This window comes from Dioscorea cayenensis, unplaced genomic scaffold (genome assembly GCF_009730915.1).
Source record: "Dioscorea cayenensis subsp. rotundata cultivar TDr96_F1 unplaced genomic scaffold, TDr96_F1_v2_PseudoChromosome.rev07_lg8_w22 25.fasta BLBR01000652.1, whole genome shotgun sequence".
Lineage (NCBI taxonomy): Eukaryota > Viridiplantae > Streptophyta > Magnoliopsida > Dioscoreales > Dioscoreaceae > Dioscorea > Dioscorea cayenensis.
In genome coordinates this window covers 12,421-28,962 of record NW_024087043.1, presented here as the reverse complement: position 1 = coordinate 28,962, position 16,542 = coordinate 12,421, and the positions used below count along the sequence as shown (strand labels likewise).

At 41.4% G+C, this 16,542-nt stretch overlaps 1 non-coding gene across 1 annotated transcript; it reads right to left on the bottom strand.

Annotated features, from left to right (window-relative positions):
- Window positions 1–12,301: 12,301 nt before the first annotated feature.
- Window positions 12,302–12,407, bottom strand: LOC120254841. The gene has a single exon (XR_005534772.1). It is a non-coding gene; the product is annotated as a small nucleolar RNA R71 (small nucleolar RNA).
- Between the last annotated feature and the right edge of the window lie 4,135 nt (window positions 12,408–16,542).

Below are 16,542 nucleotides of genomic sequence, written 5' to 3'. Positions count from 1 at the left end.
TAATAATTCTTCGATGTACTTCTTAGACTGAGGAATGAGCTTCTTCTAAAATAGCACATCTAAGTCCTGTATCCTTTGGAATACAAATGTTTCCCTGAAAAACAAGAATACCATCATTGCGAAGCCCAAATTTACTAGGTTCACCCTTTTTCCAAACTCTGTATTTCTTTCATTAACTCTTCATATGCTCTCTGAGTTTCTTGAATGTGCTCAAGTGATGACGGTCTTACCACAAAAGTTAGCAACAGTATCCTTTTTGGCTCAATCTTAATTCTGACATCCATGTCTCGAAGAACTAGAGGGTAGTTAAACAACAAATCATAATCTTTGATCAACTTCATCCATCTACCCTGCCTCAAGTTTAGCTCTTTCTGAGAGAACAAATACTTTAAACTCTTATGACTAGTTTAATCAAGCATCTCTTTCTATAGTGATAATGTCGCCAGATCTTCAGGGCCAAAATCCACTACCACTAACTTCAAATCATGGGTAGGATAATCTAACTTGTCCTTCTTCAACTGTCGAGAAGGATAAGCTATCACTCTCCCATCTTGCATTAATACACAGCCAAGATCCTATCGCGAAACATCACTGAACACTACTAACTCTTTACCATGAGTAGGTAGAATAAGCACTGGCACTGAAGTTAGGCAGCTCTTCCACAATTGAGAACTCTTCTCACATTTCTCGACCCAACCAATGATTGCTTCAACCTTCTTCTGGTCTACACAAATTTCTTTTTTTTTTCTTTTTATTTTCTTTTTATTTTCAGGTAACACATGTCCAAGAACGACCATTTCTTGTGACCAAAACTCACACTGGGAGAATTTCGCATACAACCTTGTTTCTCGAAGGATCGGCAATGCTGTACGCAAATGCTGCACATAATCTTCTTTAGTTACTGAGTAGATCCAAATATCGTCGATGAAAATAATCACAAACTTGCCAAGATATGGTCTAAAGACTCTGCACATCAAGTCCATGAAAGCGGTTGGGACATTAGTCAACCCGCATGGCATGACCAGAAATTCATAATGCATGTATCGTGTACGGAACGCTGTCTTCAGCACATCACTCTCCTTGATCTTCAACTGATGGTAACCCGACCAAAGGTCAATCTTCGAAAACACTCTTACCCCACACAACTGGTCAAACAAATCATCTATTTTTGGTAAAGGATACTTGTTCTTGATGGTCACCTTGTTCAATTGCTGATAATCTATGCATAATCTGAAAGAACTGATAAGTGATTGTGTGATAAGAATGCGAAGTGTTCTTTCCTTCCAATGAGCATTACTTTTATCAGATTTAAGCGCTAATACATGTGTATTTCTGTTCTATTGCGCATGTAGGGTTGTGAAGCTATGTTTTAAGAAAAGAAGCCAAAAGTAGATCGTATACGTACTATTTGGTGGAATCTTAGAAGCAACAACGCGAAGACACAAGTGGGGCTCTAAGATACGTGAATGTGTGAAAACATCCATGTATTCAAGCCATTACATTGAGTTGGAGTAGCACGATGGCAGTCACATATGCATATCCCAACTTGTGCAATGATAGCAAGATCTTCACAAATGAAACCGTTTATTGAAGAAGCGACACGATCTACTGCATAAACGTGTGCCTGTTTATGTTGCCTCGATGAAAAGTGGAAATTCCACAGGGGCGTGTGGAACATCCACACGCCAATGTTGATGCCTGATTCCAGTAGTTTAAAAGCCGCGATTCAGCCCCGATTTCTCAATCTTTTCCCCTATCTTTTCTTCCACCTTTCTCCATCTTTGGAGGTGCTGACGACTAGGGTTTGGAGAGGCATTGGCAAGGATTTGGAGAGGTTTGATGGCTTTCGACACCGCGTTTCCTTCAGAAGAGCTATTGGGGGACCTTTCGTCGGCACCGATCCGACGAGGTGTGCCTTAGGTTTGAAGAGGGGACCTTTGAAGAAGACGCGGCCGATCCACAAGACCTTCGACACGAACACAAGGAGGTTTTCATTCATGGATTGCATCTCTTTACTTTTGATTTCATTATCTATTATATTTTTCTCCATGGAGAGCTAAAGCCCTAGTGGGTACTTGGGTATTTGTGAACCCTAGGATGTATTCATTTCATTGAATCTCTTTATTATACTTTCAATTAATTGATGTTTATTGTGAGTTCTAATCTTGTAGGCTTGATTGTTTGAATACTCCCCTAGAGTGACACTAAGGTTGAGAGTTCTTGTTGTTAACTCTTGTGAGTGAGTGACACGCCACGAGAGTTAGACAAAGCTAGATTGGAGAGGGTTGAGAAGGTGAGTCAAGAGGTAGTGGAGCATCCTCTTTCCACTCCTGTGTGATCTATCCTACCTCCATGTTCCAAGAGTTCTTTGCGGCCATAGTAAAGTGAATGGGCTAAGGGATGACCTTCTGCTGGGGCTTAGTTGCGAGTGCAACGGAGTGAAGTGTTGAAGTGATTTTAGCACCTAGGGCTTAATTATGGTTAGGGACCTTCCACCTGGACCAAAGGGTCAGGTCTATACATAGGAATAGGGTTTATCACTTGGAATCCCTAGAACTCATTGTAATTATATACGCGTGCGGGGTTAAGAGGTTATTCAATTTCTACTCCAGGACAAGTATAGAGTTGGGCATGGTTGACCTTAGATTTGAGACCATGTATTAAAGGATCTCCACGACTCATTAATGCATCAATTATGAAGTATAATAGAGGCTTCTTGCACTTGAAATGATTATCCTAGGCGGAACAATATACGGGTAACCCATTTAGCATCGATTGCCTCCCCTATCTTTTACTTGCGCCTCCTTTATCTTTTCTTATTTTCATTTGCATTGAGTTTGTTTTCACATCACTTTCAATATATTTTCATTCTAGTTAAATAGCAATCTTGGTGGTTCTAAGCACTATTCCATGTGGATTCGACTACCCTATCACCGGGGTATTATTACTTCGACACCCTCCACTTGCGATTTACACGCAAATTCGAATGTGTCAAGTTTTTAGCGCCGTTGCCGCAGGGGGGGGGAATAGGCATTTAGAAACACTTTGCACTTTGCTATTTTCACTATTTATTATTCATTCTATTTCACACTTTCTTATTCTTCCATCATGCTCATTTATTTTCTTTTGTCATGTCTTACTTTTCCTTACAAGGAGTTTAAATGATGATTGATCCGCTTATTGCTCTGTATTCTCGAGTTGAAGCTCTAAGTGAAAAAGTTGATAGAAGTTTTGCTTCATAACAACAGAGCATTCCTTGTTGCAACACATATCATCCAATTGAAAAGGGCTACCCAAACTTCTTGTGGAATAGTGATGGACAATATTGGGAAGCCCCTCAAGAGGAATGTCAAAAGGGTGAGATACTCGGAGAGGATGCACTTCAGTTGCAAAGAGTATTAGCTAAATTCATTGAAGCATCCGATGTCTGCGTTCTAAATATGGAGACCACACTAAGATGTCATGAAACCTCCTTTAAAAACCTTGAGCATCAATAAGGAGGGTTACTTGACACAATCTCCAAGGAACAACAAGTATTTGAGCAAGAAATTCAAGTTCCTTATAGAAATGATGTGGTAGTGAATGACAAGGAAGAAGTTGGGCAAATTGAGTACATTGGTGCAGAAAATGAAAAGGAAGAAGCTGAATACAATTTTGAGATTTTAGATCGTGTGAATGAAGATTGTGCTTGTGAGCGAGAAAATTTTCAAGAGGGTTTGCTAGTGTTATGTCCCTTTCAAGCTGAAAATACACAAGAAGAATTAAATCCTAAGGTAATGGAACAAGCACCTCTCTTCGGGATTGATCAATTCACAAATTGCAAGAAAGAGATTTTGGGTTTGGAAGAAGACGTGGGTAGGAGATTGAAGCCATCAAATTATCCACTTATGCTAAGCTTGGATAATTCCCAACCCAAATTGTTTCCTTGGAGGCCAAAGGTAAGATGGTTGGACTCTCCAGCAAATATTCCACCCTGGCAAGTAGATTTTTGGTTTAAAGGAAGTAGCAAATTGTTTCCTTGGAGGCCAAAGGTAAGATGGTTGGACTCTCCAGCAAATATTCCACCCTGGCAATGTCTAGTCGGGAGGAATACACTCTTTTCAAGCCTCCTTAAGATAAGGAAGAGGTACCTCTAGCTAAGCGACGTAAACCAAGCGCTTCTTGGGAGGTAACCCAGGTTTTTAATGTTTTTCTAGTTTTTAGTTAGTATTTTCATGAATAAGGCCATGACTGTTATTATCTTGATTCTTAGATGATTTCGCTGTGATTTTCTTGTGGACATTGTGGTGTTATCATGTGACTAATCGTGTGTGGTGAAGAATCTTGGTCGTTTGAGCATGGTTTTCGTGTTTTCTCTGGTTAAAATTACATTGTTAGGCAGGTTCTGAGTGTATATTTATGTTCAGGAATTTTCTGCAGAGCCTACAAAGTTTTATAAGTGTCCAGAGAAAACACAAGCTCTTGTGGAATTTTCGCACGGGCATGCGTTTTTGTTCAGAGCTCATGAAGAGACGGCACAGGGGCATGGACTCGCCCCTGTGAGCGACCTTGTGATGGTCCACGCCCGTGTGGAATTTCCACACGGGCGTGTGTTTCTCTGCAGAGAATTTCTACTCCATCCCGAGAAGACACAGGAGCGTGCGTCTACCCCTGTGAAATGCCCAGTAAGGATCCACGCCTGTGTGGAATTGTCCTACGGGTGTGTGAAACACTTAGAGAATTTTTTGGATTGGACAGAGAAGCCACAGGGGCATGCATCTGCCCCTGTGGGTCTCTCCTAGGGAGTCACACGGGCATGGGTAATTTCCACACACCCGTGTGGATGCACAAAAACTCAAGAGCCGTGGGTTTTCATTAAAATCTTTTCGATTTTGTTCATCTTTACACTCCTAATCACTCAGAGAACACCCTTGCGCTCTCCTGACCTCTCACCGTCATTTTCAAGGGTTGTTACTTGAGTTTTCCGGCCATTTTCTAGTCTCTCAATCTCATTTCGTTGGTAAGATTCTCTTTATCTTTTCTTCCCCCAATCTTCATTTATTTTGCAGCACCAACGTCATCTTCACCAGCAGCGGCAATAGATGCACCAGCAATTGACACCTACACTTGAGGCGTCTTTACCTTCTCTGTTCGTATTTTTCGCATTTTATTTTTGCATTTTATTTTGGACTTGTTTGCTCAGAAAGGATCTTCCTTCTGAGTTTATCTTTTAGTTTTGTCTCGAGTTGTATGTCATTGCTCTATTTTTATACTCGAGTTGTTTTTGTTTATTGAGCTTCACTGAACCCCCCCTGTGTATGGGTGTAGATGGTCTTGTTAGTATGGAAATTGAGGATTAGTCATAGACACAGCCAATGTGTTTTACACTTGGCCATGTGTGCTTCAAAACCCGTTGAAATTTAACTCCCATGGATTTAACTCCATCAAACGCACTCACTAGGAGTCAAGGGAGTATTGTTTCAATTGCCCACTCCCACATGTGTTTTTAATTGCATTACTTTTATTGTGTTTGCATATGTACATTGAGGGCAATGTACATCTTAAGTGTGGGGAGAGTTCGCATTGCACATGTCTTTTTACACAAGTTTTTGATTGACATACATGCTCACGTAGCCAATGAAGGTTCACCTTAGTTGCAATGATTCTATTCTTGAGCTTAGGAGAATTTTTAACATTGAATGTTTTCATGCTCTAGTTCTTGCTTGAATTTCTAGGAATTTTTGCCCGATTGACACTTGTTGCACTACTCGCTCATTAGACTCTTTTGGAAACTCAAGTTTGATTTTAAAGGGACTAGTTATAGTTGTTTCTTTTGATAATTGTTAAAAAAAAAAAGGAAAATGAAAAAAAAGAACAAAAATAGTTTTATTGGTTAGTTGTACTTGTTGGGTGGAAAAAGCTACCACCTATGAAGTATGGAGTTACTCTCATAAGTCGGATACTAGTTATGCCCTAATGAAAGAATGAGCTATCTCATAGGATGAGTGAAAGCTACCACTCTAGTAGAAAGAGCTACCACCTCGAAAGTGTGAAAGCCACTGTAGCGGCCGCTTTGGAACGGGCTACCTTAGAGGATGTGTGAAGCTACTACCATATTTGAAATTTTTGTTACTTTTTTGTAGATAAATAAGTGCCTTATACTTAGAACTTTGAGGAGTATACCTTGGGTTGACTTGAGTGAGTTCACATACTTACAAGATTTTGGGTTTGTTGTCCTTTTTTATTCAAGTTTTTAGCGAGAGCATTGATTTTTCATATTTAGTGTTGAAATTTCAATTACTTGTAGAATGCTCTCTTTGTATGCTTTGGTGAACCTAAGGCCAAGCACTTCCAATATCCTTCATCTATGATTTAATGTTTTAGTTTTTGCTTGAGGACAAGCAAAAGGTTAAGTGTGGGGCATTTTGAAAAGTGCTTGTGTGATAAGAATGGGAAATTTTCTTTCCTTATAATGAGCATTACTTTTATCAGGTTTAAGCGCTAATACATGTGTATATGTGTTCTTTTGCGCATGTAGGGTTGTGAAGCTATGTTTTAAGAAAAGAAGCCAAAAGTAGATCATGTATGCACTATTTGGTGGAATCTTAGAAGCAACAACGCGAAGACACAAGTGGGGCTCTAAGATAAGTGAATTTGTGCCAACCTCCATATATTCAAGATATTACAATGAGTTGGAATGGCACGAAGGCAGTCACATATGCTTACATGAAAGTACTGTAGCAAACCTTGTAGCAATTTACTGTAGTAATTACTGTTCACAGTCGACCGAAAATCTGAATTATTGATGTTTATTGTGAACCCTAGGATGTATTCGTTTCATTGAATCTCTTTATTATGCTTTCAATTAATTGATGTTTATTGTGAGTTCCAATCTTGTAAGCTTGATTGTTTGAATACTCCCCTAGAGTGACCCTAGGGTTGAGAGTTCTTGTTGGTAACTCTTGTGAGTGAGTGACATACCACGAGAGTTAGACAAAGCTAGATTGGAGAGGATTGAGAGGGTGAGTCAAGAGATAGCGGAGCATCCCCTTTCCCCTCCTGTTTGATCTATCCTACCTCTACGTTCCAAGAGTTCTTTGTGGCTATACGAGAGTGAATGGGCTAAGGGATGACCTTCCGCTGGGGCTTAGTTGCGAGTGCAACGGAGTGAAGCTTTGAAGTGAATTTAGCACTTCGGGCTTAATTGTGGTTAGGGACCTTCCACCTGGACAAAAGGGTTAGGTCAATACATAGGAATAGGGTTTATCACTTGGAATCCCTAGAACTCATTGCAATTCTATACGAGTGCGAGGTTGAGAGGTTATTCAATTTCTCCTCTGGGACATTTATAGAGTTATGCATGGTTGACCTTAGATTTGGGACAATGTATTAAAGGATCTCCACGACTCATTAATGCATCAATTAGGAAGTACAATAGAGGGTTCTTGCACTTGAAATGATTGTTCTCGGCAGAATAATATCCGGGTACCCAATTTATCGTCGATTGCGTCTCTTATCTTTTACTTGCGCCTCCTTTATCTTTTCTTATTTTCATTTGCATTTAGTTTGTTTTCACATCACTTTCAATTTATTTTCGTTCTAGTTAAATAGCAATCTTGGTGGTTCTTAGCACTATTCCCTACTGACAAGGTCCCCTTACGTATATCCCGCAAGTGCACGGGTTTGTCGAAGTAATAATCCCTGGTGAGCGGGGTCGAATCCACAGGGAGTAGGGAGTAAAGACACTTAATTCGATTCTTAGCTATGTGGAGTATCAATAATGATAAGTGTGGTAATGATTCAATTCTCAACAATTAAAAGCAACAAGTAAGAGAGCAAAAGTAAGGAGGAGGCAAGGTAATCGATAAAGATGGGGTACTCGGATGATGCTTCACAAAGGATAATCGCTTCAAGTGCAAGAACTCTCTATTATGCTTCCTAATCAATGCAATGGTGAGTCATGGAAATCCTTACATACATAGTCCCAAATCTAAGGTCAACTACGCCTAACTCTATACATGTCCCGGAGGAGAAATCGAACAATCTCAACACCTCGCACTCGCATAGAGTTGCAATGAGCTCTAGGGATTCCAAGTGATAAATCTCTTCCTAGATTTAGACCTAACCCTTTGGTCGAGGCGGAAGGTCCCTAGCCACAATTAATCCCTAGATACTAAGATCATCTCAACGCTTCACTCCATTGCACGCGCAACTAGGCCCAGCGGAGGTTCATCCCTTAGACCATTCACTCTATTATGGCCGCAAAGAACTCGAGGAATGGAGGTAGAATCTATCATATTGGAGGGGAAAGGGGGCGCTCCTGTACCTCTCGACTCACCCTCTGAACCCTCTCCAACCTAGCTTTGTCTAACGCTCGTGGTGTGTCACTCACTCACAAGGTTACCAACAAGAACTCTCAACCCTAGTGCCACTCTAGGGGAAATGTTCATACAATCAAGCATTCAAGGTTGGAACTCACAATAAACATCAATTTATTGAAAGCATAATAAAGAAGTTCAATGAAGCGAATACATCCTAGGGTTCATAATCACCGAAGTATCCACTAGGGGTTTAGCTCTCCATGGAGCTAAGTACAATCAAAGAAATCGAATGTAAAAGCAATGAATCCATAAAAGAAACCCCCACGGATGGTCATGTCGATGGTCTTGTGGAAAGTCCTCTACTCGTCGTCCAAGGATTCCTTTGTCCGATATAGGATACGCCTCGATCGAAGCTCCCCTACCAACCTTCTTCCTAATGGAATCACGATGTCGAGACCGTAGAACCTCTCCAAAAACCTTGGCCAATACCCCTCGAAACCCTAGCCGAGCCCTCTCACAAGTTGGGGAAAAGATGGAGAAAAAGAATACCAAAATCGCGGTGAATCGGCTTTAAATAGGGCTGGAATCTGGCAACTCCACGGGCGTGGGCGATACAGCGCCCGTGTGGAATTTCCCACGGGCGTGGATAATTTCCCTACGCCCGTGTGGATTCTCTGTTTCTCTGGTTTTCTCGGCCGGTGTGGTAGTTTGCTATAGTACTTTGCTACGGTGTTACCTTTCTGACTTCGACACGAATAACTTCCCAATTCCATACTTTCATCGGGAGTAGCATAAGCGGGCACATGTTCACGTCGTGAATCACTTGCTTCTTCAATGATATATATGTTGGTGGAGCTCACTGTTCTTGTATGCATAAGACGGAATGCTCGAGTGTGAGCGCCTTTGTGCCCCTCCAAATGGATGTGCTCACTCAAATGCAAGGAGGTTGGCACACACTCTAGCATCTCACACCTGTCCTATGTCTTCGCGTTTGAACTTTAGCAAGATCTCCTCCAAAATAAGTGCATTATGATCCACATTGGCCTATTTCCTTCATACTCGGCCTCACAGCCCTACTTGCGTAAAAGTAACATAAAAACACACATATTAATGTAAAAACCTGAGAAAAGTAATGCTCAACATAAGGAATGAACGCTTCTTATTCATATCGCACAAGCACTTATCACCTGCGGATTGGACTACCCTTTTACTGGGGTATTATTACTTTGACACCCTGCACTTGCGATTTACATGCATATACGAACTTGTCAAGAACCATCTTTCTTCTTCACAAGAGAACTGATGCACTTCAAGATGACACACTCTGCCAAACAAACCATTTGTCTACTCAATCCTGTATCTGCATTTTCAACTCAAACTCGGTTGGTGCCGTGGGATACAGAGGAATGGAAATTAGAGCAGTACCCGGTACCAAGTTAATAAGTGCTTGTGGGATAAGGAATGGAAATTAGAGCAGCACCCGGTACCAAGTTAATAAGTTCTTGTGCGATAAGAATGCGAAGCGTTTTTTCATTATGATGAGCATTACTTTTGTCAGGTTTTAGCGCTAATACGTGTGTATTTATGTACTTTTATGCAGGTTGGGTTGTGAGGCCGATTATTTGTGAAAGAAGCCATTATAGATCGTTTTTACGCATTATTTGGAGGAGATCTTGAGAAGGCTCAAACGCGGAGACATGAGTCGGGTTTAGAATGCTAGAATTTGTGCCAACCTCCTTGTATTCGAGCTAAGGCAATGATTCGAAGGGGCACAAAGGCAGTTACATCGTAGTATTCCAGCTTGTGCATATTTAACAAGATCTCCACCAACGTGATCGTTTATTGAAGAACCAAGATGATCTACGACGTGAACGTGTGTCCGTTTACGTTACCTCAATGAAAGCATGGATTCAGGAGTATTTCGGGATGTTACTATAGCAGGGTACTGTAGTAAATCATCGTGGCGAGTCACTGTTCGCGATCGGCCAAGAAGGAGCAAAACAGAGAAGCCACACGCCCGTGCGTTAATTCCATAGGCCCGTGTGGAATATCCACAGGGGCATGTAGAATCCCGATTCGAACCCTATTTAAGCCCGATTTCAGCCCGATTTTAACATTCTTTTTCCATCTTTTCACCAACTTGAGAGACTGCGGCTAGGGGTTTTGAGAGGTATTGCTAGGGATTTGGAGAGGTTCTATGGCTCCGACATCGTCATCTCTTTGTAAGAAGGTTGGTAAGGGAGCATCCGTCGGATTGATTCGGCGAGGCGTATCTTATACCGGACAAGGGGATCTTGCGATGAGTAGAGGACTCTCCATAAGACCATCGCCATGACTATCGAGGGGGTTTTCCTATGGATTGTTTTCTTTTACATTTGATTTCATTATCATTTGTATTGTGCTCCATGGAGAGCTAAAGCCTTAGTGGGTACTTGGGTATTTGTGAACCCTAGGATGTATTAGTTTAATTAAATCTTTTTATTATGCTTTCAATTAATTGATGTTAGTGTGAGTTCCAATCTTGAATGTTTGATTGTTTGAATACTCCCTTAGAGTGACACTAGGGTTGAGAGTTCATGTGGTAACCCTTGTGAGTGAGTGACACACCACGAGAGTTAGACAAAAGCTTGATTGGAGAGGGGTTGAGAGGGTTAGTCGAGAGATACATGGCGTCCCTTTCCCTCTGGTGTGATAGATTCTACCTCCATTCCTCTAGTTCTTTGCGGCCATAATAGAGCGAATGAGCTAAGGGATGACTCTCCGCTGGGACTTAGTTACGAGTGCAATAGAGTGAAGCGTTGAGGTGATTTTAGCATCTAGGGCATAATTGTGGTTAGGGAACTTTCTTCTGGACCAATGGTTAGGTCTATAATTAGGAAGAGATTTATCACTTGGAATCCACAGAGCTTAATTTAATCCTTATTACGAGTGCGAGGTTGAGAGGTTGTTCAACATCTCCTCCGGGACATGTAGAGGATTAGGCTTGGTTAACCCTAGATTCGGCGCCATGCATTAAAGGATGTCCCTAACTCGTCATTGCATTAAGTAGGAAGCATAATAGAGAGTTCTTGCACTTGAAACAATTTTCCTAGGAGGATCAATACCCGGGTACCCTATTTTTATCGATTGCCTTACCTTCTCCTTTACTTTTGCTCTCTTTCGGGTTGTTTTACTTTGAGAATTGAATCTTGTCACATATATCACGTTTCATCTTTCATATAGTTAAGAAGCAAATTAAGTATTTTTATTCACTTTTCCCTGTGGATACGATACCCCACTCACCTGGGATTTATTACTTCGACAACTTCATGCACTTGCGATAAGCCATGTCAAGTTTTTGGCGCCGTTGCCGGGGAATAGGCGTTTAGAGATACTTTGCACTTTTGTTTCCTTAGATATTCCTTTATCCATTCTATTTCACATTTTCTTTTCTATCATCGTTCTGATTTGTTTTCTTTCCTTTGTGCAGCTTGAGGTTGATGACTCGAGGGAACCACTCAATATTGATTGAAGGAGATCCCGAGCTTGAAAGAACACTTAGAACAAATAGGAAAGGACCTGTGGAAGAATAATCTAATCTAGCTGATTTGGAAGTCGAAGGGTTAGATAATATGGAAGAACAAAATGAGCAGCATGGACACTCTCTAATTATGCTAGACTCTCAGTTTTGGGCACACAATCGAGTATTGTGCGACCCCCAATTATAGCTTAGAATTTTGAGCTAAACCCGGCATTCATCCACATGTTGCAGCAATCCATACATTTTAATGGTTTGGCCGATGAGGATCCAAACAGTCACATAGAGAACTTTCTTGAGGTGTGTGATATGCTCAAGATAAACGGGGTGACGGATGATGCCATCAAGTTGAGAGCTTCCCATTTTTCCCTAAAAGAGAGCAAAGCGTTGGGTCGGACTCATTACCTAGAGCCTCGATTACTACATGGGAGGAGATGGTAGAAGCTTTTCTAGCTCGTTATTTCCCTCTGGAAAAATCATGCAAAAGCTTAGGAATGAGATCTCATCCTTTGTGCAGTCGAATTGGAGTCTCTATTCGAGACATGGGAAAGGTTCAAGGAGCTCCAGAGAAAGTGCCCACAACACGGATTCCCGGAGTGGATGATTGTTCAGACTTTGTACAACTGGTTGAATCTGAGTACTAGACAACTCTTGGATGCGGCAGCAAGAGGTACCTTAGGTAGCAAGACCCCCAATGAGGCCCGCCAACCTATTGAAGAAATGGGTTTAAATAGCTACCAATGGAATGTTGTTAAATGCTTGAGTAGACATATTTTTATATATGTTTTACATGCATTGAGCATTATTTTTACTATGGTTTATGATAAGTGCTTGGGTAGACATATTTTTATATATGTTTTACATGCATTGAGCATCATTTTTACTGTGGTTTATGTCTCATATTGTGTATTTGGTGTTCTTTTATGCATATAGGTTGTGAATGCCTTGAAGAGTAAAAAGGAAGCAAAGATAGGCTATAAAGACACAATGTTGGGAGTTCTTGTTTAATTCAAAGACCAAGACACGAGAGGAGTTCATAAACGTGGATATGTGTACCGACTTCCAAGAAGATTCAAGTCAATTCACTAGTTGGAAGGGCACAAAAGCAGCCACATCTTCATGTTCCTTCTCTTTGTGAAGATTGCAAGACCTCTCAAAGATACGTCGATGAAGAAAAGTTTTATAGCCTACCACATGGACGTGTGCCCGGACATGTGGCCTCAACAGAAGAGTATTCGGATCGCGTTTTGTGAAAAGTACTGTAGCAATTTTGCTGTAACAGTGCTGTAGCAAGTTACTGTTCACGCCCCCGCGTGGAAATTTCTGCAGCCCACGCGGTCGCGTGGAAAATCCACACGGGCGCGTGAGGGCACGTAACAGGCACGATTTTGTGGTTTAAATAGGCCGTTTGCCCTATTTTGGAGGGACTTTTGGCGAGTGTTTTCGCGAGCACTTTGAAGGCAAGGCGGCTAGGGTTTTGGAGGAGGTCATTGGCGATATTCGGGGGTGTCCATCACCAACTTTGATCGATCTTCTCTCCGTCATAGCAAATAGGGAGCCTTCGGCGACCTAGCTTCGGAGAAGGATTCTTCAAGACGTTGGGTAACCCATCAAGGCCATCATCACGAATTTAAGGGGTTTTACTTCATGGCTTTCATTGCTTTTCATTGTAATAATCATTGTTTTGTAACTTGCTCCATGGAGGGCTAAACCTTAGTAGGTATTTGGGCATGTGAACCCTAGGATTTATGTTTTTGTAATGATTTGCTTTATGTTTCTATTAGTTTGAGTTGATTTGAGTTTTAACCTTGTATTCCCATTGCTTGCTTGTTTAATTAATCCTTGAGGTTGATTGGATTTGCATGATTTGTTACTTTGATGTGAGAGAGGTCTCCATTAGAGTTAGAACGTCAAAGTTAAAGAGGGTTGAGAGGGTGAGTCATGAGATAGTGCAGTGTCCCCTCTCCCTTCCAATCAAGTGTTTCCTGTCTCCGTATTCCCTAAACTCTATGCAACCATATTTGGTGTGAGGCGTGAGATTGAGAGATTTCTCCGCCGGGACCTTGTAGGGGGTTAGAGATCCTTCACCGGGAATTAGGGTTGGATCTATCCTTAGGAATCGGTTTCACTCTTAGGGTGTCCCTAGGCGTATTGCGGGTCATATGGGGTGTGAGGTGTTGAGGCGAGTGATTTCTCTCGGGACCTTGTAGGGGACTAGTACTGCGGTGGCTTGGAGGCAGGACCGGTTGTTCTTGGATTACCTCGACTCATTAGACTCGGTTTAGAAGCATTTAGCGAATCGTGAGCTTTATGTTAGATCCTAGGGGGAGCATTGCCCGGATACCTCACTTTTATTGATTGAGATCTCCTTTACTCGTTTTCTTGCTCGCTTGCTTGCTTATTAATTCTCTTGCAATTAGTTCATTTCATCATATCCATTGATTTCGACTAGATAATTAAGAATTGGTTAATACTAATACTTCCGTTCCCTGTGGATTCGACTACCCACTCACCGGGGTAATTATTACTTCGACACTCGTGCACTTGCGGTATATACACGCATATTCGGACGTGTCAGTTTATGTCTCATATTGTGTATTTGGTGTTCTTTTATGCATATTGGTTGTGAATGCCTTGAAGAGTAAAACGGAAGCAAAGATAGGCTATAAAGACACAATGTTGGGAGTTCTTGTTTAATTCAAAGACCAAGACACGAGAGGAGTTCATAAACGTGGATATGTGTACCGACTTCCAAGAAGATTCAAGTCAATTCACTAGTTGGAAGGGCACAAAAGCAGCCACATCTTCATGTTCCTTCTCTTTGTGAAGATTGCAAGACCTCTCAAAGATACGTCGATGAAGAAAAGTTTTATAGCCTACCACATGGACGTGTGCCCGGACATGTGGCCTTAAGAGAAGAATGTTCGGATCACGTTTTTATGAAAAGTACTATAGCAATTTCACTGTAGTAGTCTTGTAGCAAAATTAACATTCCTTTGAAATTTACAGTGACCCGCGACCGCATGGAAAAATCCACACGGTGGCGTGAGGTCACGTGACGAGGCAGCGATCTAAGGCCTATAAATAGCCGTTTTGCCCTATTCTTTCTCATCTTTTTGTCGCGGCTCTTGAGGGTGAGAGCGGCTAGGGATTTGGAGAGGAGGTCTTTCTGACTTTGGAGGCGCTTTCGTCCTCAACTTTGATCGATTCCTCCTTCGTCATAGCATCAAAGGAAGCCACCGATGAACCTAACTCGGAGTGGGTCCTCCAAGATGTCGAAGCTCTCCATCAAGGCCATCAGTTCATATATAAGGGGGTTTATTTCTATGGTTTTAATGTACTTTCATTCATTGATTTTGTGTTTTGTATGTTGCTCCATGGAGAGCTAAAACCCTAGAGGGTATTTGGGCTTGTGAACCCTAGGATTCTCATCTTTTTGTGGATTTGCTTAGTGTTTCTATTTAATTCAAGTTTGATTAAGTTTTAATCTTGTATTCTCATTGCTTGCTTGTTTAATTAATCCTTGTGGTTGATTGGATTTGCATGATTTCTTACTTTGATGTGAGAGAGGTCTCCATTATAGTTAGAACTTCAAGGTTAAAGAGAGGGTTGAGAGGGTGAGTCATGAGATAGTGGACTGTCCCTCTCCCCTCCGATTGAGTGTATTCTATCTCCGTTCCTTAAGCTCTATGCAACCATATTTGGTGTGAGGCGTGAGATTGAGATATTTCTCAGCCCCAGGGACCTTGTGAGGGGTTAGGATCCTTATTTGGGAATTAGGGTTGGATCAATCTTTAGGGAATCGGATACAACTCTTGGAATCCCTAGAGTGCTTTGTAGTCATATGTTGTGTGAGGTGTTGAGATTGAGCGATTTCTCCACGGGACCTCGTAGGGGACTAGTATCGGTGATCGGGGGCCGGATCCGATTATATTTGGATTTCCCGACTTAACTTTCTCATCATAGAAACACTTTGCTTATTCGGTACCTAATACTGCGAATCCTAGGGGGACATTGCCCGAATACCCACTTTCTTGATTGAGATCTCCATCCATTTAACCCTTGCATATTAGGTCTCGGTATTCACTTCTTTGCACATTAGATCACCACACCTTTCCATTTTATCATTAGGTTAGAAAGCGAGAAGAAGTTAGTACTAGTAGCCACATTCTCACATGGATTCGACTACCCACTCACACAGGTAATTATTACTTGACACCGTGCACTTGCGGTACATACACGCATATTCGGACGTGTCAAGTTTTTGGCGCCATTCATTTGAGGGAGCAGGGATATTAGGACGCTAGGACTTTGTTGCTCTAGCCACTTATCTTTTTCTTTATTTTGTCTATTCCACACTTTCTTTTTCTTCCATCATTCTCATCGATTTTTATTTTGTTTTTATCTATTTCACTCTATCTTCTTCCACCGTTCTATTTTGTTTTATTTTGTCTTATTTACTTTTCCTTGCATGGAACTTGAATGATGATTAATCCAGTTGTAGAATTATATTTTCAGGTTGATGCTCTCACTAGAAAAATTGATCAATTTATCAATGTTCATCAACAACACAATGCTTCCTACTAATGAGATTGTTGATGAATACATCAGGGAAATGTTCAATCCGCACCGTATGAGGGGTTTGTTCGAGCTAAAAGGATGAAATTGAAATAAGTAATGATGCTTGGTTCGTGAAGAAGTACCATCTACCCGGGGATCTCGAAG